At 35.0% G+C, this 26,911-nt stretch overlaps 1 protein-coding gene and 1 non-coding gene across 24 annotated transcripts in view; one reads left to right on the top strand and one right to left on the bottom strand.

Annotated features, from left to right (window-relative positions):
• The window catches only part of LOC106661379 (RNA-binding protein Musashi homolog Rbp6), an 892,072-nt gene that overhangs the window by 115,878 nt on the left and 749,283 nt on the right, over positions 1 to 26,911 (top strand). The gene's annotated exons all lie outside the window — the stretch shown is intronic.
• Positions 26,213 to 26,286, bottom strand: Trnat-agu. Its single transcript has one exon. It is a non-coding gene; the product is annotated as a tRNA-Thr (tRNA).

Below are 26,911 nucleotides of genomic sequence, written 5' to 3'. Positions count from 1 at the left end.
GAACTGTTTAGATATATTCAACTAATCCGCCTGCCAACGTCTTTACGAAGAGTTTAAATATATTTACCTAAGATCGTAACTACCGCTATTTTTCTTTCTTACAGAGTACGCTGCATACCTATCTAGTCATTCATAATCCTATTTATATATACATAATATCACATTTGATCCTATTTAACCTTCAATCTGTTTTTCTGTTAGTTTTTGCTTAGTTTTAGGTAACTAGTCATCCATTGTGTATTTATCAAACAATCACTTGGACATAGTTTAACTTTAACTTAGAAATTTTATATCTACCTCCATACCTAATTATTAATCCATTTACGTTTTAGTGGTCAATTAACCAAGTTACTTCTTTCAATTAATTATTCTTTCTATGTAAGGTTGGGATAAAAAAATTGGAAATGGCAAAAATGGGAAAATTCGAACGGTTGTAGGTTTAGATGGAGAGTTGGTGTCCGAGAGGATCGAAGTCACGACAGCTCAAGTGGTAGAGTAGCGGCGTAGTTAGCCGAAGGTCGTGGGTTCGAATCCCGCTCGTGACACTGACTTTTTTATATCAACCTTACATAGAAAAAATAACTACTTTTAATATTCCATTATATCCTGTATAACGTTCTAAATAAATAAATATGTTTATCGTTCGATCTATGAATCTGTGATGTTTGCTATTCGTACAGTGAGGTTTGCATCATTCACATTTATAGAACTTTTATCAAAATATATGCTCATAAACGTTTATTTAGCCTACCTTTTCGCTTTTTGGAATTATTTTGTATCTATCTACTTATTAATCTTTCGTCTATACACTGTATATCTTTGCAAATACCTATTTATCTACTGATATGTGATGTCTAATTTTGCAGTAGTCATTTATATTTAGAAAACTCAACCTGTCTATTAATGTTTTAGGAAATGTTCATAACAATATGTCCACCTGCGAGCCTACCTTCCTCCCTCCTTATCTTGCTACATTCTACCCTGTATATCTATCTATTAGCTAAATAATCATTCATCATGTATTTATCAAAATATTATTCGGTTATATTTAGCCTTTAATCAACGGCTAGTTTTTTTCAGGACGTTTTTATTACTATTTGTTCACGTACGAACCTACTTCCACCCTACTATTTCTTACAGTCTACCTCGTAAATCTATCCATTACCTGGCTAGTCATCCATTGTGTATTTATCAAACAATCACTTGGACATAGTGTTAATCAGCTTGTCTGTTCACATTTTGGTAATATTTTATATCTACATTCCAACCTATTTATCTGTAGATCTGTGTTCTATATTTGTACAGTAATGTTTCATATGTATTTATAAAAGTATTTGGTCGTATTTAAATTTAATCAGCCTGTCTGTTTATTTTTTAAATGTATAACTGTCAATGGTACCATTCCGTGTATTTTAGATATAGCGTACACTGCATACCGATGTATATACCCTATATATCTTTTTAAATACTCAGTACGGTAGTTTATCAGGCATATACTATAGAAGTTTGTAAAGAATAAATTTTAACAAAACTGTTTGGTCATATTTAAATTTTAATTAGCCCGCATGTTTCACCTTTTAGGAAACTTTTATTGCTATCTACCTACCTGCACACCTACCTACCTCACTGTTTATCTTTCTACCCCCTACAAATATATATAGTGACAACTGTCTAGTCATTTGTATTTCTATTTTAACCAGCTTTTTCGTTGGATTTTAGGAAGTATAGAAGGAAGAATAGTTTGTAATTGACTACCAATCAACACTAATCTTGAATGAATGAATGAATGAATAAAGGCTTTATTTACACAAAGTATTTACATTAACTTTACATTTCCAAAGAAAAAGCTAAATTGACAATGGCCTTAGCCGTCTGTCGAGTTGCTTTATCAATTTTTGAATCTTGAATGAATCCCTATTTTTGTATCTTTAGAATGAACTTTGATTTTAAAAATTGAATTGGTCAACCAGGTATTTTCGGTACCGCAGGGAGTGAGTGAGGTACACCACCAGCTTGGTCGCCCGCCCTGTGTAATATATACACCACCAGCTTCCTCCAGTTATCCCTTCCGTTGAGGATTGCAATGACTTCTTCTACATCCAGCTTCAGTTTCCCAAAGTACCTTTGGCGGAACTCTCTCAGAACGGAGCACACTCCCATGAAGTGGAGAGTGTCCTCCGGGACGTTGAGGTTACATAAGGGGCAAATGATGGCGCGGTACAGTCTCCACGGTTGGCAGATCAGCTGAAGTAATTCACCCCTCGCCCTCAAGACCAGAGACACGTCATAGGCTGTCATATCAGAGCACTCCATGTAGTTTCGCCCTAAGTGAAAATACAGTCTTGCGTACAAGGTGTGATGTAAGCTGTTTCTCGCGCGGGTTACCAGGTCTTTCCTTTTGCTATCCTCCCATTTTTTTTTTATCAGGTCCGTGGTATTAGAGGACTTCAGTTCTTCCCTACTTACTCGTACACCGTACAGCCTACCTAACTCTGACAGCTGATTGTGCCATAATATGCCTTTATTTATTACTACGTCGGCCAAAATCTGCGTCAGTCTGTCAGGTATGTGATTCAGTATTTTACTTATATATTTCAAATGCAGGCTCAAAGTGTGACTGTAGTGTGGTGTGACCGAGCACTCAATATATAGGATGTAGTCTGGGGTAGTACTTGGCAGGCAGGGCAGTTTCTTGATGAAGTATTTCTGTACATTTTATATTTCCTTCAAGTATAAGTAACCCCAGACCTGCGCACCATAGCATACTACAGACCCTAGGGTGCTGTTGAATATCACCATATTTTTCTCTAGTGGGATCTTCTTGTTGGTCATTATTTTGCGCCACAGACTATTAACGGCGTACTTAGCGCTGCTGGCCTTCTCTCTGCAGTGATGCTTCATCTTCAAGGACTTAGTGAAATTAATACCAAGGTATTTTTAGCAGTTTACGCAGTCCACTCTTTCACTTTTGAAGAACCATCTTTCGTTTTTCTTAAGTCTTCCGCCTCCCTGCCGACAGACCATAATTTGGGATTTCTGCAGATTCAATTTAAGGTTTCACTTGTCGCAATAGTCTTCTAAATCCCTTATCATGAGTTGAAACGATGCAGGTGTAGAGGCCAACAACACTATGTCGTCTGCAAACATTAGTGTCCTTATTTTTCGTCCGTTAATTATTACCCTTCCGCATAGTTCGTCCTCCAGGTCGTTAAGGAAGATTGCGAACAGGACCGGACTGAGTAAGCAACCTTGTTTGACTCCCATTTCGCAAGCAAAGTCACTTGTCAGACCTTTTGTCCAGATTCGGGCGTCTGATCCGGCATAATAACTTTTGAGGATGTTAATAAAACACCAATCTTCTACGCTGTATACCTGTCTAAATACCTTTCTACTGCTTTATAATATTTTGATGTCTATTTGTAAAATAACATCATATGTATTTATCGAAATATTTAGTCATATTTAACTATCAATCTGCCAATTAGTCTTTTAAGCTCGTAACTATCTTTTTATTTGCCTACACTGTACATCTATCCACACACCTAATTTTCTTCGAAATCTCTGTTCATTTCTATAGTTGTGTATATTATTTATTAGAAGTATGTCTTACCTTACTACTTTCTCCACCAGTTTACTCGGTATATCTATCTTCTTATCTATACATCCATCTATTTTTCCGGCTATTTGCATAGTTATTTTTTCTATTAGCTATAGCTGTCTGGTGATAAGAACTTTTTGTTTTCCGTCCTACAAACTTTCTTACCGAATTATCTTTTTACCAGTTTACTTGCTGTATAGATTCGATTGGTTTCTATTTGGACAGTTAGCCGTATGTATCGAACTGTCAGGGTTTATTTAAACTTGATTCTGGAAGTCAGATCTTCTTTTAAGAAAATGTTTTACTTACCTCCCTACTTATATTTGTACTTGTCTATCCTTCCTACAATATACCACCTGCATACCATCGATATTCCGGTCTATTTTTTCGGCAAACAGCCCGATTTCGAGGCATTTTAAGACGTATCTCCTTGTGCGGATGAGCCGGACGTCGCGTCGGTCGTCTTGTCAGTCCGAACGTTGAAATTCCACAATTCCCTTTCTTCCCGTTGGACAAAGTGAAAATAAAACTTTGGCCGGGACCCCAACAATTGTAAAGAGCCATCTTGACAATTGTATTGTTGTAGGAACCTTTCCAAAATAAATTCCAACGGCGGTCTCGGTTTAAAATAGGCCTCCGCCAGCTTCGCTTTTGTTTCACGGGTCGAATTTGAAAATGAACACAAGAATAAAAGTGGGCGAGATGGGTGAAAATTCTAATTCTAAAGAAAAGAAAAACTGTTTACAATGCAATTCACCTCCGTGTTTTTCAGGAAAAAAACTATAAAGGAAAAATTATTCCATATCTTTTCCAACTTAGACACAGTACAACTTTTTGTACTATTATATTTTTATATCAGTATACGAAAAGTTTCGACGTGTTTTACGAAATTTTGAAGCTTGAAAAAAGTATCTCCTGGGATATAACAACACAATGGAGGAGGAATAATGTATACGGACCTACCACCAGGAGAGCACGCTCGCCCTATACATATCCTTGTTTTTAATCGTATTGCTTTTAGGAAAAATACATTTATATTGTATGCGGCCGAAATCCTCCTGTCCTGGATCTATGGTTTGTTTGTTTTTCCGGCTTTATCTAGGCGAGACGTCATGTTATTGTTTATCTATGTAATGTAAAAACATTTTTAAAAATATTTTAGTACTCTTGTGTTGGATATATGAAATAAGAAAATGTATCATAAACTTAAATCTAATAGAACTCATTGTCGAGATTTTTAAATGAAGCTGGACAAAATGTCTCCAGAGTCAGGATGGCTTAGTTATGAGTTTCTTAATTAATGGGAACAAACGGACCAAATGCTGTCTGGCATTGTTTCAAACGCTAATACAGAATGAAAGGTCGGGACTCGTGCCGGGCATTAATTTAAAGTAATGTCTGGCCCCGTGTTGTACAGAGGGATGAGGGTGTTATTAAATTTGCCACGATGAAATTTTTTTCTAATTTTCGTTTTAAAAACCTGCGGCGGGGTGGGTATATTAAATTACATCGGATATCTATTACCTTAAGGCTCTAGGGATCAATACGACATGGCCCGGGGTCATCACCCTGGGGTACATCCCGCATTTTGAATTTTTTTTTCAACCGTAAGAGCCCCCTTCTCTGATAACACTTTAGGCAAATAAAACGACGCACCGGAGTTGAATTTCCTTCTAATCATCTTTTTTAAGTCCTTAAGCTTCCTTCTAACAATGATGAGACCATTGTTCAAATCTGTCAATTTTTCCGTTTTTAAACCATCTCTCGTCAATCAATCAAGTAGTGAATAAAAAAATGTTCGCCTTGGGTAGGTGTTACAGCCTTGTCATCAATGAGAAGAATAAGTTATTATGATGGAGAACATTCATACTTTAACTGAAGTATCAATAAAACATGTGAGAACTGTACGTGTAATCTGGTCGTTTCTGATCATTCTGGTTTACTTATGAACGCTAGTTTTGTCAATATGCTTTTTTGAATGCATGTCTGCCCGTTATCCCTCGTGTTTCTCTTTGACGTAGAGTGTGATGAAGGTTGAATGTTTGGGGCCAGTTTATGAATTTCGTAATAGATTGATCGTCTCATAATCTATTCTGGTTTGTTTATTTATACTGATTATACCGTTGCGTTTGGACGGTAAGCCATCTTCAGAGTATATCGGCCGGGTGACGGTTCTTCATATGGAAATAGTTTTTTGTAGTAATTTTCAAATTTAACAGTAGATCGATCATATTCTTTTGTTATAAACTGTTTATTCAGACTAGACCAAGCTAATAGAACCTGAGATGTGAATCAAATATCGATAACTGTGGAAAATGTTTTCGATCATTCTAGCCTACTATCGCTACTTTGTACTTAAGGCGCGTTTCGTCATTTAGTCATGTTCAGTGGATGTCTGCCTGTTGTCTCTCGCGAACACGTCTGTTTCAGAGTTCAAAAAGGTTGGGTTCTACCCATTAAGCGACAATGTAGGAGTAGCTTTTTAGTGTCGAATCATTCTGGCCAAACGAGTTTCTCCATTTAGTCGTGTTCAGTGGATGTCCGCTTGTTGTCTCTCACGTTTATCCTAGTTATGTCTTATGCAGTATCTGTCGTTTTTTAACATTTCTGACTTTACTGGTGCCGTATTAACCTTTTAATAATTCAAATTTCTATTTTCTTCTATGTGTATATTTAAATTAATAAAGGACAATAGTACAAAGCGTGTAACAGGGGCCTTGGGTGTTCCGATGCGATTCTAAGATTCGATTCGTGAGGAGAATTTACTTTTGACATTCGAGATTGCCAGTAATGAAGGGAAGAGCCGGGAAAAAGTCCTGCGAGAGAAAAACAAAACCACGTTTTTCCTCCGATAATTAAGAACGGAGTTATAATGCGATAAGATTGGCCGGGGGGGGGGGTTCGGTCTGAAAATCCGATAAAGTCCGTTGTGACTTATCCCTCAGCCTCGACAATAAGTCGGTTAGAACCCCATCCTCGGCCCTTTTCACCGTCTGGCTTACAAGTCATAAACGATTTTCTTTTTACAAGTCGGAGGAATATCGCCTCATGGGGGAATTGGTAGTTTTGTGAGCCTACACGGCAGCAGTGTCTGCCCTCGAATGTATTTCGTTGAATTTTTATCGATATATTTACGAAACGTTTTCTCAGCGCCCGCCATCGAACTCATTTCGATGAATTTTTATTAAAGATATGAAAGGTTTTGCCAGCATCTGCTCAAGAGCGTATTTGCTTTTCTCTTTCTTAGAATTTTTATAGAAAAATATCAAAATTTTTGGCAACGCCCAGATCTCGTACTCCTTTCCCTCAACTCTAATCGAAAAATATAAAAGATTTTGCCAGCGGTTTGACAGCATTTTGCCAAATTTTTTATCGAAAGGTATCAAAAGCTTTGACAGCCCCTGCTATAGAATGAATTTTGTTTTTCCTTTCATAGGAATTTTATCAGAACAAAACAAAACATTGTTTTGACAGCGCTTACTCTCGACCGGTGTTGAATATTTATCAAAGTACCAAATGTTTTGCCACCACCACTTTTTTTCAAATTTCTCGCTACTAAAACACTTATTTGACCAACGTTTACAAGTTTAGTAATGATCACATCTCATTGGAAATTTAACGTTGTTTTCAATTTTATCACCGATTTGTCCAAAACCTTTCAGTTTTGGAGTTATGATTGTTTATTTGAAGTCAGGTCGTGATAATTTCAAAAATCAGAAAAAGGGGAAAAACTCCAAAACTTAAGATTCGGACCATAGCTAATTAGGACTTTGCGGTGCCATTTTGAACGTAGATTCTACTGGCAAAGTTTGTAACACGAGTAGCCGAATACCCTGTATATAGAAAAGTACCAAGTCTTGACTCTCGTGTGCTTACTGAAAGTAATTTTTTATTTACAAGTATTTACAAAAGTATTTACAAGTTTTCAAGAATGTCGTTCACATATATGTCTATTTTTTCTCTCTCTTCATTCCTGAATAATTGTATATACATTTTCTCAGCTGTTAACATACATTACGATTAAATAATAACACTATTGTATTGAGTAATAACGCGCTGGTCTTCAACCGTTGTATGTACTTCACACTGAACTTAAAATGCGCACAATATTTTTTACGCATCTTTCCCATATAGAGAAGCGATTATTCACCAAATAGGACGTTTGTCAGACGGCTGCATAATGCGCTAATGGGTTGTAAAACAGAAACGTAATGATCATGACCATGATTACGATTACACGCCGTTTGTCTTTATTGTTCTCCTCGGCAAGGGTTTCATCTTCATGCGCGGATGGTAGGACTAAGTTTTCACCCCTCTTTTTTTCCCTAAGAAAATGTACCACTCAAATTAGCGCTAAATTATCCCTAGTTATAATTTCATTAAATACATTTTTGTTTTACCTACCCGTTGAGTAAAATTTTTCTTCATCTTAGAAGATTGTGAACATGAAAAATTAAAAATGCCAAGGAGTAAAGTTTAAAAAGATTTAAAAAGAGATATTAGAAAATTAAAGAAATTAAAAAGAAAAACAGTTTGATATAACTAACAACCTTCTTTTCGACAAGATATAACTATAACCGAGTGTGAGGTATAAGTGAAAACTGAAACTGGTTCTTTTCGGATGAACATTTTTCCCTCGTCGAGTAACTTTTATTTTAGACGAGCGTAATAATTCTTTCCTTACTTTAATTTATGTGGCACATCATAGTCGAGGAGAGGAATAAAGCTATATTTTTCATTGAATGATGAGAGTGGTTTTTTCTTTCTGATGGTGGTTGAAAGTGCTAAAATCCCGAAATCGCCTTAGCAGTAGGTCTGCTGTAATAATTTGTCAGATATTTACATTTTCCCCCTCCTGATTAGCTTTTTACAAAAAAAAAGTCATTTTAATACTAAATTAACCATTAAGGCTGTAAAGTTATATAAATTTCTATATTCTTGAAGCGAAATTGCCACAAAGAAAAAAACAAATAGATGGGATTTAAAGGATTTAAGAGACCAACTCTTTTTTTCTTCTTTTAAACGTCAAGGAAAGACGACTCTTAAAATGAAATGGAGTTTAAATTGCCGTCGCGTAACATGGAGCGCTGAAAAAGTTTAAGGCTGCTTAATTAAATTTAAAATTCCTTCATAATATTAATAAGAAAATCTTATTACCCTTCCCTCCCCCGCAAACGGGAAATTGTGAAATTACTTTATTTTAACGAGTTTGTAAAATATAAAATGCCTCCTTTTACACCCGAGATTTATATACATTTTGTACGCGTCCCAAGAAACCGCCTAATTTTTAGATTTATTTTAATTACAACCATAATTTTTATTAAAGTGTACTTACATATTTTTATTTTTCAGGTGAGGATTTTAATTTATTCTTTTCAAAATATGAGAAATCTCTGGCGTTTTATTTAAGGTAAACAAAGTTCATTTTTTTTATCATTATTTACTTTTTAAATCGAACTCCTTCTGGCAGCTTTATGGCTTTATTCACCAGTGTTTGTTACAGTAAACTTACAATTACCCTTAGGAAACATTGTTTCGAGTACCACCTTTCTTTTATAATTCCGAATGTACAATTTAAATCGATAAACATGAATAATTCATTCATTTAAATTCAACTCCCTCAGAGGTCAACGGCTGTTGACAGTATAAGTACTGAATTCGGGCCCGAAACTTTCCAATTCCAATTATACCGCGCCAAATTAACAACTCAATGGCAATAATTCAGTCCGGTTGAATCAGGCGACCCGCCCTTTTTGTTCATCGGGGGTAGAATCGGAAAAGTATCGCGGGCCGGGGAGAGGGCCACTTCGAAGTTTGCCCCGACGACAGTAACTCCTACAACTTCGGATTGCCCTTGAGACTTCGTGGCCGATTTCTAAGTGTACGACCTGACGGTGTGTCCCTACTCGAAAAGAAAAATGTGGACGTTTTAACACTTTCCCTTATTTGAAAACAGTCTCTGAACTGAGAGAATACAACGATTTAACGATCATTTTTAAAAGTTTTGTTGATCGATGTATCAAAATTTCAACTTTCTCTAATTTTGACCGGTTATGTATCTTCCAGCTGTATAAGAGATTTTTAAGTGTTCTTTCTTTTTTGAGGATGATTGTATGGAGATCAGCTTACATTCGACGTTAGTTTTTGTCTGCCTTCATAACGTGTCCTTCTGGACCCGAACACTCACATTTGGACCTTAAAGCCAAGTTTACTAGTTATTCATCATTTATACCACTATATCGATTGATTCAATTAAAAATTACCAAGCATTGATTATATTTGAGTTGGTTGTACGGTACTAGATATGTGTTATATATCATGTGATATATTCATATACATACATATTTTGTATCGATGTTTTCCATAACGTTCTTTGGATCAATCATTTAAAACCGTTATTGGTTTTTGAGATACTGTGTCTCCCGCAGTGGAACACTATAAATTATATGAAAATATATAATAAAGGCAGATTGACAGTAACACTATCGATTTTCGTATCTACGTGTAATTTACGGATTAACGGAAATGTTGCTATATAAATTATCTATGAAAGATTGGGGAAAAAATCGATTTTTTGGATCGATATGTAGGTTTTGATGATAATATAGAGACAGTTGTTAACCAGAAATCTATTTAGGATATCGATATTTCGTATTAATCAATATCGATTTTTCAGTTAATTATATACAATAGATGGTATCGATATTCCCCTTAGCGAGGTTTTTATTGATCTTTTTCGAACTATGTTTATATTTTAAGATGAATGAAACACCTAATTAACAGAAATGTTGCTATATAAATTATCTATGAAAGAAGAAAAAAAATCAATTTTTTGAATCGATATGTAGGTCTTGATGATATTATAGAAACAGTTGTCAACAAGAAATCTGTTTAGAATATCGATATTTTGTATTAATCAATATCATTGTTTCAGTTAATTATATACATTAGACGGTATCGATATTTCCCTTAGCGAGGTTTTTATTGATCTTTTTCGAACTATGTTTATATTTTAAAATGAATGAAACACCTAATTAACAGAAATGTTGCTATATAACTTAGCTATGAGAGATCGGAAAAAAATCGATTTTTTGAATCGATATTTAGATCTTGATGATATTATAGAAACAGTTGTCAACAAGAAATCTGTTTAGAATATCGATATTTCGTATTAATCAATATCGATGTTTCAGTTAATTATATATATTAGACGGTATCGATATTTCCCTTAGCGAGGTTTTTATTAATCTTTTTCGAAGTATGTTTATATTTTAAAATGAATAACATCTAATTAACAGAAATGATGCTATATAAATTATCTATGAAAGATGGAAAAAATCGATTTTTAATTTATAATATAGAGGCAGTTGTCAACGAGAAATCTATTTATATATGATGTACATATGAGATCATTATGTTGCATCTGTTATAATGTAAAGACGGGAGGTTTTGTAACCTCTTACACTTCCTTCAGTGTTGAATAACTTTTGCATGTCGATCTAGACGGCACCGGTAATATACAAGTGCGTAGGATTTAGTTTATAAGTGATGAGTGAATCAAAACTACAGTAAAAAACTGTACTTATATTTTACAGTGTAATAAACAGCCCTTATGGGTCTCATTCACTTAAAAATAAATTTTTACACATAGTATCGATTATTTTTAATTGATAGTACATCTTGAAGTTTTATAAATCAGAAATTTACAAATTTAAATTCTTTAACAAACATCATACTTGAATATATTCCCTTTGTATTTTTAAGTTTGTTTCCGGTCCGTATGACGCTTGACCTTCGGTTTCGAACGAAAAAGGGGCTTAAGTGAAAAGCTGTAGCAAGGGGCCCTATTTCTCTCGAGTGGGTTGTAATCAGTGATCTTCCCTTTTGGGCGGTCAAATTAAAGGATCAGCGGACAAAGGACTCGCTAAGTTGCTTTTCCATCGATCCTAGGGTTTCACGGGCTTCTAGGTCAACGGCAAGGGGCTTCGGCCGTTCGAACTGTTATATCCGGGAGAAATAAAGCCCACGAATTTTATATTTCGCTTCTATAACTCATTTCAATATAAATACAGCAGGGAGGGAAATGGATATTTATTTAAAATTACTACAGTGCGAAAATCTTGAATCCAATTTTAACGGTAATTTTGGAAAATATTTTCTTTATCACCTCAGAACAGTTCAAATCCCACGTTTCTAAGTCAAAATCTATTAAAAATTTTGAAATTAAACGGCAGGACCCACCCAGGAACTGTTTAAACTGCGTTAAAAAGTTGCCGGGAGTGAGGAACAAAAAGCTAATTGCCAAGGCGAGCCATGGAAAGAAAATAGAAATCCAACGGAGCGTGAAATTTAGCCTCAACGTCAAAAGGATGCTGTGGGCTTTTAGTTGCAGGCTTTTTGTTGACAAAGAATTTGAAAAATACAAAAGCTGAGAATGGATTGGGTGCGTAAAATTATGCTGTTGATGAGTGTGATCATCCATATCGAAATTCGTTAGAATTAAAGTATGAATGTAGTCATGTTGATTAAGATGTAGATCGGTGTTACACAATCGATGGTTTCCTGCTGATATTCGTATGTCCATACAAAGGTGTGCTGTTCATGTCTATGTTGAATCTTTCTTCTAGATTCTTTGATTACCGATAATTGTTCATCAATAATCGTCTATCGATTGTTTGTTGTTGATGTTATGTGTTTCACCTTGATTCGGACATCGATGCTTTGCTGTTGAGTTTCCATGGACTTAGCACTGTAGGTTTGCTGATGGCCATGGTTTACGCTTTGCCTTTCAATGTTTGCTTATCGATGTTTGGCAATTAATATTTTTTTGTGCATTTTTTTGCTGGTATGCGGTGTATGCCCATGAATTTTGTGTTATTTAGGTGCAATTTGAGCAACGACTTTTTCCTCTTCGGAAGTTTGACCATTGATGATTTGTAGTTGTTCTGTGTTTAGCCCTTGATGCCTGATCGGGTTCAAACATTGAGATTTTGCTCTTACGTTTTCATAGAAATAAAGAAATAGTGGTTCTGTTATTTACCATTAATGCTATTTTCTTCTGTTGTTCGATGATCGACAGCCTTTGACGATCGAAGGTGTTTGATCATCGATGGTTTGCCGTTTATGTATTTTTTTATGGTTAATATGGTGTTGATGTTTGATGGGATCCGAACATTGAGGTTTGACAATCGGTGCTTTTCTGATGTTGGGTAATCCATAATGATGAACGTTACTTTTTATTAATTTCGACCAGTCTTTTGTGGATTATGTTTGATCGTCGATGTGCTTTCGTGCTCAGTAATATCGAAACATCGATCTTTGGCTTCTCGTGTACCATATAATTAAAGCAACGGAGTGGTTCTGTTGATGTTCTTGACCAAGGATGATTTGATGAAGGGTTTCTTTATAATTTTGCAGGCCGATGGTTGGCAATTAATTTTATGCTGTTGATGTTAGATAATATTATATTATCAGTGCGTTGCTGTGATGTTCGATTTATCGAAACATTGTTCTTTGGCTATTTAGGCCGATGGAATTAGGTTGGGCATCAGGGTGGTTTTGCTGATGAGCAATATTTAACTGTCAATGCTTTTCTTTATTGATATTAGATCATCGATGCTTGTCAATAAAGGTTAAACTATCGATTTTTAGGTGGTATAGCACAGTATCGCGTCTGTATGGTCTTGTATGTGTGCCATTTTTTACCATCGCTTCTTTTCTTCTTCTTTTCCCTGTATGTCCAGGAATGGGGTGTTCTTAATGTGAAAAAATCGATGACCTGTTGATGGTTGATCGACGTTTTGCTGTTTGATTTTCTGTAGACCCTGCTTCATACTTACTTTACCTTGCGGTTTTATTAGACTTTCATATTCCGAAACGAAAGAGAAAACATCCAACATCAGTATTTTCTCAATTTATACAAGTGCGAAAACTTCATTCCTTCGTTTTTCACAAATCTACTTGGAGCGACGAGGTCGTTTTTCCGGATAACTCTTTAATTTTATGCTGTCTATGTAATAGAGACCATTTGGTACATCAGTGATTCTGTACAAAATTATTTTACTGCAATGTGTTGGCCCTATCAGAAACCTATTTCTCAATCCCTGAGTATCTGCACGGTGTGGAGCGTTGACCGCGCATAAATTTCATGTTATCTAAAATACCCTTGTGTATGGGTAGATTATCCGTCGGGTTCCACGGTAATTCTCCCATGCGTCCCGGAGACAGTTTAATCCAAAATAGGCAAAAGGCAACGAATGACTTCAGTTACCGACATAAAACATGCGACATGTTATAAGACCAAGTTAAAGAAATGAACAAATCCGATATTACATTCTCATCAAGTCCAAGTTTGCCGTATATTTCGATCGATAGAAAAATTCCCTTTTCTATTGGAATTAAAGTTTAATAAAACGATGCCATAAAAAGAGTTATTATGCATGGAACAGGGAAAAGTCAACAGGGATTCGATTTCCTGTTTTATCCCTTTGGTCAATTGAAGTTGCAATGTATTGCATATGCGGTTTTGACCCTCTGGGTATTGTATTTGATGATAAAGCCATAACTCTTTAATGGTGCATTGGTCAGCTTTTGAAATTACAATTTATGAAGTTCAATTCAAATTTTAGCCATCTTTTAGTGCAATAAATACACCAACTATTACTTAATTGATGTTTTTTGTAATAAAATTAATGTGTAATTTGCGATATATACGTTTAAACTATGTGCACATATAATTTTATATATAGCAACTTAGTAATTTTTTTGTTTACAAGTTTTTTCTTTGATCTAATTTTGATTTTGGATTGATAATAATCAATATCCATCCTCGTAGTATAACGAACTGGAAAATAACGAAGATTGGAAATTTAATCCAAAGAAATCTCTTTGAAAAGGCAGCATAATAAGTATTAGCGGCATAAAGCCTAACGACCCGCCATCCCGCCGTGGGCTTAAAAACCTATGCCCTCTCGCCCCGACCGCAGTTAAAACAATTATCCTGGAAATATTAACATACTAATTGATGAATCAATTAGGCTTCGTCAGTTTTTTTTATCGCAGACTTCGTCGCAATGCAAATCCGGCCGGGGCGCAATCCGTTCGCGATGAAGGAGGGCAAAAAAAGTTTTGATATATTGCTCATTTTTTCCATTTTGCACTCACAGAGTTCCGGAATATAATAGTTCTTTTATCTTTATATACAAATAATAACTAACATTGCATATAATATTTGTTTTCTCTTCTGACAAATTTTATTAACCAGGGAATATAAATTTGTATAACAGGTTGTCTTTACGATGTACATGTTTATAAAGGGCTAACTACTCTACTATTAAATACTTTATAGAGCTAGCAACGAACTACTTTACTTCAACATAGTTTTACAGAATAAATCCCTGAACTTGGGTCGAGTACGACTGTTTTCGCTTCGTCTTTACGTTCATGGCCGCTCCACATGGCGGAAAAGTGCTACTTGGCACGTCTTGAGGTGATTCAAGTCGATGAAGGCTGTGCTTATACAGCCAGCCCCGACTCCCGTAGGGCAGTTACTGCTGTCCGTGACACCTTCTCCAACGACCCTCTCGGTGTGCAGTTGTTGGAGAAATACCATTAGTGTAGCGATTTGGCAAAACGGAGGTTGTTGTCTGGGTGTCCGGACACAGCTCTAGAGGGTAACGTAAAAGCGGGTGTGGTTGCAAAGGCTGAGACGTCCCAACATTGACTTGGCAATTTGGGAATCCCTTGACTACCGCGATCCATCACTCTGGTGCTAAAAATGCATTAAAAAACCATGATTAAAAGAAAATGACAACATCGGTGGGTCGGATCGGCTTTGAAGCCCTCACGTATCAAGAGGGCAGTCCTATGGTTGGGAGGATATGATTCGTAGTATCATAGGACATCCTCACCCTATTAAGTATAGGTCATGCGTAATTGCCACTCGGGCTTTTTTTCCTCGAAGCCCGCGTATGTGTCCGGTATTTAGAGAAAGGTTGCTTGGTATGTTCAACTAGTTGTAGGGTTGGACATGGCTCCATATAGAAAGCGGGTAAGAACGCCCCCCAAAATTTTGGATCTGGGTCCTCTGTTCCAATTTTTGTAGAAAGCAGGGTTGTCCTAATGCATATAATACTGATAGTTTTGAGTGACTAGCTGGTGGTGAGAAAAATTTCTTTATTGGCGTGTATGTATAGTGCGAGGGGACCGATGTAAGAACTGATTGCGTTGGGATCCAAGCCCATCGGCTGAACTGATATGACCGAGGTATAACAAGAATGGGTGATTCCCGTGTAATTGATTGTAAATTATATAAGCCTGAATTGCCGATGGACTGCGAGAAGTGATAGGCTCAACTCTCTACACGCGCGTGTGTATTTATCTACATGCGTAAGCAAATATGAGCGTATATAAAGGGTACACTCTGCTTTAAAATATGGGGCGAAAGGAGAGGACCACATTCTCAAATAATAATCCACGGCTATGGGTTTCAAACTTAGAACTTCAAGCGTGGCAAATATAAGTAGGACGTTTTAACCTTATTCTTCTCCGCGGTCCATTGACTATTACACATGAAAAATATAAACTAGTGAAATAGCGCATGTAAAGTAGTAAATAAATAAATGCAATGACAGACAGATTGCTCCTTGTTTAAATATCCCCAATATTTTGAATACCCAACAAATTGACAATTATGCAGATAGGTGAGGAATTTAGTGTAAATGTGCATATTTGAATTCTGAACTTATAATGGGAGGAATATAAAACAAAAGACACAATAAGCTTGCCATTGGCGCATTCTTGTCGAATTTTGCCTTTCTTTATGTTAATTTCTTTAAGTTCATTTGGTGTGTTCATGTCTCGAAAATCGTTTTACGCACGAGGACGGGATCCGCGGTGGAAATAACGACCGTCGTCCGGGGTTAAATTGAAGGAAGCATACTTGAGAGACGCTTTGCCCGTTTGAAAGTCGAAAGATGGAGGGAGTGGGAGATGACCTTCCACTTAGACTGCAGTGTTAGAATGCATCTCGTGCCAATTCCAAAAGCATATCTTCTTCTGTATATATAATCGTTATTATTACCTGGTATTTTTAAAACATGAAATTCTGGTCTTTGAAGTTCCAGCGGTAACTCATGTACCATCATTATTTATAAATTTAGGAGAGCTATCCGATTATACATGTATTATAAATGTTTATTTACCTATAAGACAATTGTAGAAAGAAGGAAATCGAAACATCCCTCACAAGAGAGTTTATAATAGGTATAGTTACGGAAGAGAAGAGGCATAGGTATTAAGTAGGAAGTTTCTATTGGTAGACGGATAAATAATCTAGACGGGTAGATAGTTACTACATAGATAAATAGTTTGGTCAAAAGGATAAATTCGTGTGTACAAAGAGACAACAGAGTAGATGGATGGGAGGGTAGGCATATTGACAGGCAGACATTATTGACAGACATATATATATATATATATATATATATATATATATATAACACTAAGTAGGTATGGTGATAGATACATCTGTATAAATAGACAAGTTATCTAAAAACAAATAGGAAGTTCAGTAAATTAGACTTAGACAAATGAGATAAATAGATCGATAATTTGCAAAACACTGAAGGTTCAATAAGATAGTGATAACTAGTTTACTATTTTTCGTGGTCCGCTTGACTAATTGATAACTAGGTAGATAGATAGTAGGGGCTGAAGGTAGGTAGGTAACTTAAAATAATATATTATCCCATAGAAATATATGTACAATATAGCTAAATATAATCTTTCAAGTATTTGAAGGTGTGGAATGTCGTCAAATAATTCTTTTTTGTTTTTATTTCCATCTTAAGTGTGCGAAAGAGAGAGAGGTAGTGGGAAGGAGAGAGAGAGAGAGAGAGAGAGAGAGAGAGAGAGAGAGAGAGAGAGAGAGAGAGAGAGAGAGAGAGAGAGAGAGAGAGAGAAGAAGAGTTGATGGGGAAAGAGAGTGAAAGTGAGAGAGAGAGAAAGAAAAAGAGAGCGATAGCGAGCTAAAGAGTGAGGGGCAAACAGAACGGAGAAATAGACGATAAAAAGTAAATAATTCTTTCAAACCGGACGTCATAACTATAGATAGGTAAACAGATAGAAAGATGAGAGAGTAAGAAGGAACAACAAATATGTAAAGATAATGCGAAGAGATACTTGTATGGTCGAAGAAGTCCATTTTGTGAGTATGAAAGAAAGAGAGAAGCGAGAGAGAGTGGGAGTGAGAAAGAGATAGGAGAGAGGGAGTGAAAGTGAAAGTGAGAGAGAAAGAATGTGAGAGAGATTGAGTGAAAGTGAAAGTGAGAGATAAAGAATGTGAGAAAGAGAGAGAGTGAGTGGTATGGAGGGGGAGAGAGAGAGTGAGACCATATCACAATTAGAGTGATATGTACACACACAAAATAAGGCAAACGAGATGTCAGTTCGCTAAAACTTCCACATTCCCAAAGAGACCCACAAATAAGGGTGATGCTGTAGTTAAGTCGTTCCTGATAGTATTTGGAAATTTTTTGGCTTGACGGGTGCGTTTTGGTTTTTCCCCATCTTCAGTTTTGATGGTTAATTTTGTTTAAAACCCACTACTGACGATAGTAGACCCAAATGCTCGCAAAGGCCCAAACTGCAGGTTCTTCTTCTAGCAGATATAACTTTTTTTAGGTTGAAAGTTCGGAGAAACATTGTCAAAACACACAAAAAACCTATATTTTCAAACTTAACTGTTAGCGGGACCCAATGATACACAGTTACCGACATAGGAAGTAGGCTGGCTAAAGCCTTTTCCCGCGGTTTGTGGCTTGGCGAACTTAATCAGAAATGTGCCGAAACCTCGGTATTACTCAAGATAGGGTGACTCAGCCTTTCCAGTATTTTGTTGTAAATACGCCAAAAATAAAGGTTGTGGCTCGAGAGATTAAAAGCCTCAGCACGGCTCGAGCAAAGGCTGTTGCAATTGTACCGGTTCATTCTGAACTAAATTAATTTTTCTACATCTATAAATCATAATAGAACGTTGTACTAAAATTGTTCTTTAAATAAAAACTGTCTTAATTTAAATATTTACACAATGGGTGTCGACTAGTGGCCGCTCGAGATTCGCCAATCCATGGGAAACGGCTAGCACTCGGAGTACGACAGACCACAAGTCTGTGAATTCGCTCGTCAAGCCACACGCCGTGGGAACAAGGCTTAATATGGATGAATAGAAAGATGAACTTGGTCTATAATAAATACAAACATACAAAGGCAAAATTAAAGTAAAATTTATTTTGAGAAAAGAGAAAGAATGTGACAGATAAGAATTATATTTGTAGAATAAGTAATAATAGAAGAATAAAATACAGGGATGAAACTATGGGTCTAGTTCTTGGCAACTTTTGTGTCGGTTTAATCACATCTGCATACTAGTTTGTTTCCCTTACAACATTGCACTCAGCTCCAGGATAATTTATTTATTACATGCTCGTATTAAAACTAAATGTAATTTTTTCCTGTTTTCTTTTTTAAACTATATTTAAATATCAAATTATTGAACTTTTATAGTATTTGTAGGAATGGCAAGGAAAACTATTTAAATTTTTAAAAATAAGCAGATTCTTAGGAAGTCAATGAACAACATTAAACTGTTGTAGGCCTTTCATTCGCACCTGTTGGTGGTGCAACTTCCGGTGCAAAAAATGTTTTGAAGAATGTTTTACAACAAGAGGCTAAAGGATGTGCTTGGAGTCTCTAGCATTGTTTTTACAATTTTGTTTATCCTTTGGAGTTTCTGTATGGTAACCAGTCAGAATGGTAATCATATTCGGAAAGTTCGGCTAAGTTTTGTCTGTGTTTCACTTGTTTTCTCCCGAGTCTTATTCTATTCGTTAGCAGCATTACTAAGTAGACGGCATTTTATGGAGCTTTTTGAAACTTTATTATAAGCCACTTCTAGGATTTTATATTGGGATGCCTTTTTTTCTAAGCATTCTTAGCAAGGCGATGCTTTCCAATCCTTTTGCTTTTGCACAACCTATGCTTATCAGGACTCCCTGTTTTGCCAGAATTAATTTATTATTAAATGATTATACCGTGGAAAGCGATGCTATTAATACAAAACTAAGCACATTTCTTGGTTCTTCTTCACTATCTTCTCGTGGTGTGAAAATTGTCTTATTGTATACGAAGTGGCTATACAGTGCAGTTTCTAGTTTCTCATGATAGAATCAGCATGCTTCTCTCTCTGCTTTGCCTATGTTCTTAAGTTGGTAATAAGAAGCCTAAAATTTTGCCTTCCAAGCTCAGAGTGAGAGAATTTAAATTATCTTAGCTTGCCTCATACCTAGTACTTTTGTCTAAAGCTCAAATCTTTTTCCAGCTGCAACCTTAACATATTATCCAGTCTTATGGTTGCGAATGCCGCTTCTTTGGCTGGATGGTCATAGTTCATCTCCTTTTCCACCTTCATGTCCTGTAACCCAATATTGTCGTCTATCCTAGGGCCATCAGGTGATTTAGGCATTTCCAGACTAGTTTCGAGCTCAGAGTACACGCATTTAGTGCTTTTATAGATGACTGTCTCGAACTGTCTTCTGTGCACAGAATTGGATTGCATGAAAAATAGTTCTGATCAGTCCAAGGGCTTTTTGCTAAGGTATAATTCGGTGTAATTAAGTTTCTTGTGAAGGATTTCTTAGGGTTGGTATTTTACTTTGCTTCCTCAGTTAAGCCGGTATTCTTCAGCTAGTCCAGTGCCACTCAGCTGTTTTACAAGATACGACAAAGCTTTCAGTGTCATATACGTAAATTCTGTGTTAATTAGCCGTTTTTACAATAGCTAGGAGCCTGCTTGCTTGAACTAAACAACTGCAATCTGAACTCGGCTTGATTATTTTTTTTGCTGGTTGTATGCAATGAACGCCGCTCCTTCTACCTCATCACTCTTATGCTATCAGTGATTATGTTATACATATATTAATCCATATTTGTTTACCGGTCATATTGACCATATTAATTATTTCAATTATTTTTTTTAGTCTAAGGTCTCGGTTGAGATGAAAAAGATATTGCCCCGCTTGTGACACTTAAATTTTTCATCTCAACGAAGACCTTAGATAAAACGAATAATTGTTATACATATTACATATATTACAGTACGTGGTCCTATTGACCAATTAACATTTTTCAATTAATTAATATTTATGAAAGGTATTGGTCGAGATAAAAAAGTTAGTGTCACGAGCGGGATTCGAACCCACGACCTTCGGCTAAATACGCCTGCTCAACCACTTCCTCAACCCATATCAATACTTTTCATACATATTAACTAATTGAAAAAAGTAATACATATTGTTAAATAATTGCCTACATCTTTGAAACAATTGCGAATAGCTGTTAAAAAACTTTTGTTTCCTGTAATGATAATATGTTAAAGCGTGAAAAATGACAAAGAAAGAAAGACAGTTAAAATAGAGCTCACATTCATTGTTGTCATTGCGACGGTACAAACAGCCAAAAGAATAAGCAGATTCGGAAATGATAATTAATGGTCAGCCGACAAAGAAAACATTGTATTTGTGAAAAATAGAGTTTACGCAGTCGAGTCAAAAAGTCGATGAAAAGATTTTAAATTGTTTTCGCCTTTTATTTATCGTCCTGGGCCGCGCAAAACAAAATATATTTGTCATCAATAAAGAACTCGGTTTAATCGAAGAAAATAAGAAAATCATTTATATTCCTAGATAAAATCATTTATCATTGATCGAACAGTGTTTATTAATATGTTCATGAATTATATAAATATATTCGATTTTTTTGTCACAAATTGCCGTTTATTTGATGGGAAATTTGTTCATAAACAGACACTAAGGATTATTAGGATGAGAATAAGGTTAGAGTTAAAAATACGACATTCTTCAACATCTTATTTATTCCTGACGTTATAAATAAGCGGTTACGTGAGAAAATTTATTAACACCCTTAATTAAGACGACAAGTGTTGCATTTGCAACGACATACTACATCATTTGACGAGTTTTATTGGTCTATTTAGAATATAATCAGCTAAAGAAATACAATTTAATTAGATGTTATTTTTTTTTTTTTTTTTTTTAAGTAGGTTTTAACGCCTTTTTTCATAAATAGCACTTTATTTTTGTACGTGGCGTCAATGTATGTTTGAGTCATAAAAATAATGCAAGTCAATTTAAAGTCGATGGTTTATGATTTTTTTCCGAGCTTTTTCTGTTGAAATCTGAAAGAGGAAAGGTAGATATCTCTTGTAAACAAGAGTTGCCCGGTTAACCAATAGAAAAAGTTATCTCATTACTTCGGAGGTTGTTGTAAAACTTTTTCTATTGTTTGCGAGTCTTCATGTTAGGACCTACGGTTTTATTTTTTATTTACGGCAAAAAATCTCTCCAGTTAAAAGTTGAATACTTGATACTTCAACGTGGAGATAAGGTGTGTCGATCGATAAGCAAGCCATGCGATCGGAATATGGTGTGCTCATGGAAAACCGTTTGTCGAAAAATAAGTAAAATAGTGCATTTCGGAAGCACTTACGCAAAAAAGGCAATTTTTTAAGGAAAACCCTCAGTAACAAGTTTTCTTTTTGGCTTTTCACCATCAAAGTACCTATCACGGCATAGACTTTATCATGAAATCTCTGTAAAAAAAAAGAAACCATCTTTATTCTTCCAGTTATTCTTTCTAATAAGAATTCGGCACCGAAATCGTTTGGAATTTCGGTCGAATGTTAGAAACCCTCCACCGTCCTCGTACGATTCTCACTTGCCTTGCCAAATTTTGAAATAAATTCCTTAGAGAAGTTAGTTTTTGGGCCCCGTACCTCAACTTGGCCTATTTCTGAAAAGAATCAGTTAACGTTTATTGTGAACATTGTAGAATGACGTGTTTAATGCAAGTACACATTTTTTTGTTTGAATCTTTTTTCATAATTCATTGAATCATATTTTAAAAATAAATAAATTGGCCGAAAACGCATCCATTTTTGAAACTCTGCTTGGGAAATATGTCAATTTCTGAACAAAAAGAGGCAAAAAATGGGTTGAATATATCGACAAAGCAATCGTTTAACTCTATTTTCTCTATTTGCTTTAGTAATTAGAGGAGGTTTCTTTTAAAATTGTCCAACATCGTTTGGACATATAAACTGATTGCAGCATACATTTTTCAACATAGCCAGCATTTTTACCATCTAGATTTTTAAGATTTGTTTTAGGGCGTTTTTAAAATGAACCCCTACCTTAATCCAATGTACCAAAATAGCTTTGACTCTTGCTCCGAAAAATAACAAGGTTACCTTTGGATTGGCTCCCTATTTATTTTGGTCAAATATTGGTTATCGCCAACCCTCAATTCTTTTACTGTCTTTCTCAGGTTCAGGGTAACACATTCTCGCTAATAAATTACATTCACACACACCAGAATTTGTTCACAGTACCCAAGAGAGATCGATTTTCCTCGGGGTATTTAGAGATAAACCCCCTTCATTCATGCTAATAAATTACATTCATTCACACTCTACTCTGGTACTAGATATTCCTCGGGGTAATGGGGAATCTCCATTCAGGCTAATAAATATTTTCGTTCCATAAATACCACATAATACAATTAAAAATATTATATATATCTACCACCATGCTACAATCCTACCTTCCGATTCGCTTAAAGAAATATTTTAAATTTTCAGGTTTTAAGTCAATACAAATTAAAAATAGAAAAGACAAAAATAAACCTTATTATTATTATATCATGTAAAGTCCTATTAAAAGAAAATTATGGCTTCTTTCATACCAATATTTTTTATACAGTTTTGGTATGCGGACAATGTCCATAGCCAGGAAAGGTTTTTCGTACCCTAAGAAAAGCCATCAGGATAATTGCAGAACTAAAATACAGAATCGACTGCAGGCAGGCTTTTATTGTAAAAATGTTGACTCTCCCTGCATTTAAATGGTTAGGCGTATCAAGTGTATGTAAATAACCTTTGCAAATTTAGAAGTGTAATGTTCATGAAACTAGATTCCAAAATAAACTGTCACCACTTATAATAGAATGAGAGTCACACAAAATAGCACAACATACTGGATGACGAAATAGTTATAAAATTATAATGCTTTAGCTGACAAATCTTGATAAATTAATACAATTAGATAAAACAGGCTCACATATTTTTTAAAGTGTTGACGAATTTTTAGAAAGTTGGAAATAATGCTGTATTTACCTATATTTATTTATTAATCACAATTTTACATTTTTTTAACGTTCATATACTAATAAAATCTCTTTTTCTCTGTTTGTTTATTTGATCCTTTTTGTAAGAAACAGTAGTAACCAACAATCATAAGTGTTGTGTTTTTTTTCTAGCAGTCTTTGAAGATACAGACGAGAGGAAATTTAATGTATTTGAATAGGAAAAAAATTAAAAAAAAAACAAAAAACAAAAAAACAGATGATAAACATTGAAACCCACAATCCTTTTTATGTAAACTTTTTAACCGGTTGGTTCGGTTTATCTAAATTAATTATATAGTATTTTTTGTAGGGCTCCTATTAATGTTTTAAAAAAATCCTCCGTCCATGCAAAGAAATACTACGTTCTTACAAGTGATAAAAAAAATAAACACTAACAAAATTTTGACAACACAACGTTTGGGAAAACGCGATTATTTGAAAAACAGCGGGTTTTCGGTGTTAAATAGAATTTGTTGATGCATAGATTCGTATCCAATGTTCATCAAGCTTTTTGATCATTTTTGTTGTGTTGTTGCTAGGCGTTGGGTTTTCTAGCGTGCGACTTTTTTAACTCTTACTTTTTACTAATTTTTACTAATATTCATAATGACGAGGCTTCCTCAAGAAGCGGGAAAATGTTGGAAAACCGCTGTCGGTGGCAGCACAAAATACTGTCCCCTGGCTCGACAACTTCAACCCCTCGATTCAGCAGAGATCATTTTGTTTTACCGTCTACTTCTCGAAGTTGTTCCTCTTGAAGCTCTAAAAATTTAATCCAACTTAAAAACTACTAAAGCAAAAATGAGCTTACATAAAGGTTACCATCTAATTTAAGCGTATGACTTTTGTAATTCCAAATAAGTGAAGTATTTTTGTTTTGATTTTCAAGTTGGGAAACGTTTATGCTTCAACACGGGCAACCAACCTTTCTGGGTCTAAAACTTGCCAACTTCAATAGTGAAATACTTCTTAACAAAATCACATTTTTATGCCAAAATATGCAGGAAGATTTCTAGTATTATTTTAGATTTTCTTAAATATTTCCAAGTGGGTTACTCGCCTTTACCTTTCTAAAGTGCTCTATTATGACATAATTAGTTACAAAAAAGTTAAGTTATAAAAATAAATAAAAGCACACTACGACCAAGGTTGACAACCGTCTTTTGGAAGTGCTCTATTAATGTGACTAATCTTTTTTTTCCAATCTGTATGTTTAGTTTGTCAATATACCTATCTGTACATCTCGATTTTCTTGTTTTGGGTGTGTTCATATCAATCTAAATGTTTTTCTCTCTTTCTCTCTATTATTATTTATATGGATGTCAATACATAGCCAAAAATAAACTAAGTAGTGAATGGAGAAATTCAATATTAAACATCTTAACTATATTAATTTTTCTATTTGCCTAAATAATCTGCTATCTCTATATTTCTGTACGTCTGTCTTTTCTTTAATAAATATTTTGTATAGTTGTCTATTAGCTTAGTCCTGTTATAATATTTGATCATTTAATTTTGTATAGTTTTTTGCTTAAGTATTTGTTGGATTTATTTTTGTCATATATGCTTTTGTCGTTTTTTATATCATTTGACTAGTTTGGTTGTTAATATACGTTTACATTTTTTTCTTTTTTTTCGGTTCTAGTCCTTTCTGCCTGTCCATTTCTCTTCTATTGTATATAAATTCATATTTTTACACTAGTTATTTGACTACAGTAGCATTAAATAATTTAGTATGTAATCCGTTATCTTTTTTTTTGTTGGTCCGTATTTTTTTAACTTTATGGCCTTATTAAATTGTTTGATTATTTTCTCTTTATTCGTCATAATTTCCGATATTTTGGAACGAGACGTCCTCATTTCACTTGCGAGCCTGTTCGCGCACAATCTTACTATTCGATCCAAGAAATTATCGCGAATTTTTCCTCAACAGAAGAGCCTGAGGTCGTGGTTTTTAAAGAGATTTTTAAGACATTTATATTAAAAAGGAATAATCTTTCCTAGAAGCATTAGGCAGCTGGGGTTACTTTTGCATGCTGTCCGCTATAACCGATGCTCGTTATAAACGGTTCTCTTATGTTTTTCTTTATGACATTTCATGGGACCGGAGATTTTGTAGTTATAACCGGTGTCGTTATAAACAATTTTTACTATTATAAGTTTTGAACTGAAAGTGACAAAATTATAAACAGGTCTGCTGGATTTATATAAAAACACCTGCTTTAATTAAATTAAATTTTATTCGAAAAATTTTTTTTAAACTCACAGAACCTTTTTCAGTTCAGTTTTCCTCGTAGAAACGTTTTACGATAAAAGCGCTGGTCGAAAATGAAAAAAAAATTTCCCTTCGGAATGAGGCACCGGCGAGATTCGAACTCACGATCTCCTGTTTACTAGACAGGCGCTTTAACCAACTAAGCCACGGCGCCGACGGACTCTTACAAACCCATCGGCTCACCTAACGAGCAGGCTGGGATCACGTCGTGACCCACTTTTCGACCGGCCAGCCGGCTCGGCTTATTCTAATATTTTTTCTTTACGCGTTTCCCTTTACAAAAGGATAAACACCAGTTAAAATGTTTGCCCGATCGATTAAAAATTGGCACGTTAAAAATACATAAAGTAGTAAAGCTATTGTTAGCTTGTCTGAGATCGTTAAGACCTTGACTTGGAAGTCGCTGACATGAAAATTTTATTAAATCGTCAATTCAAAACACGCATATCTATTTATTTATCCGCCTTTCTACATCTCTATTTATTATTTTATTATTCTATTCACAATTGTCTGTGTTTAGAAATTTAACTGCTTTGCTATAAGTATCGTTATCGTTCGGGTTTATAAAATAATTCGTTCTTGAACATTTGGATGAATTATGAAAATTCTTTTCATCGGTTCATGGTTCTTAGACAACAAAGAGAAATTTGAACTATTTATTAACGTCTTGAAGTTCGGTAATTGTTACAAACTTGTAATTGATTTATTTATTTTACTTTAAAGTTCAATTGAATGGTAGAAGAAGACGAGTTAAATTTTATTCCGGGGCTTTTGGCCAC

The sequence above is a fragment of the Cimex lectularius genome, unplaced genomic scaffold (genome assembly GCF_000648675.2).
Source record: "Cimex lectularius strain Harlan isolate CLEC.00 unplaced genomic scaffold, Clec_2.1 scaffold68, whole genome shotgun sequence".
Lineage (NCBI taxonomy): Eukaryota > Metazoa > Arthropoda > Insecta > Hemiptera > Cimicidae > Cimex > Cimex lectularius.
The sequence above is the reverse complement of the archived record's forward strand: the minus strand, read 5'-3'. Positions and strand labels throughout refer to the sequence as shown.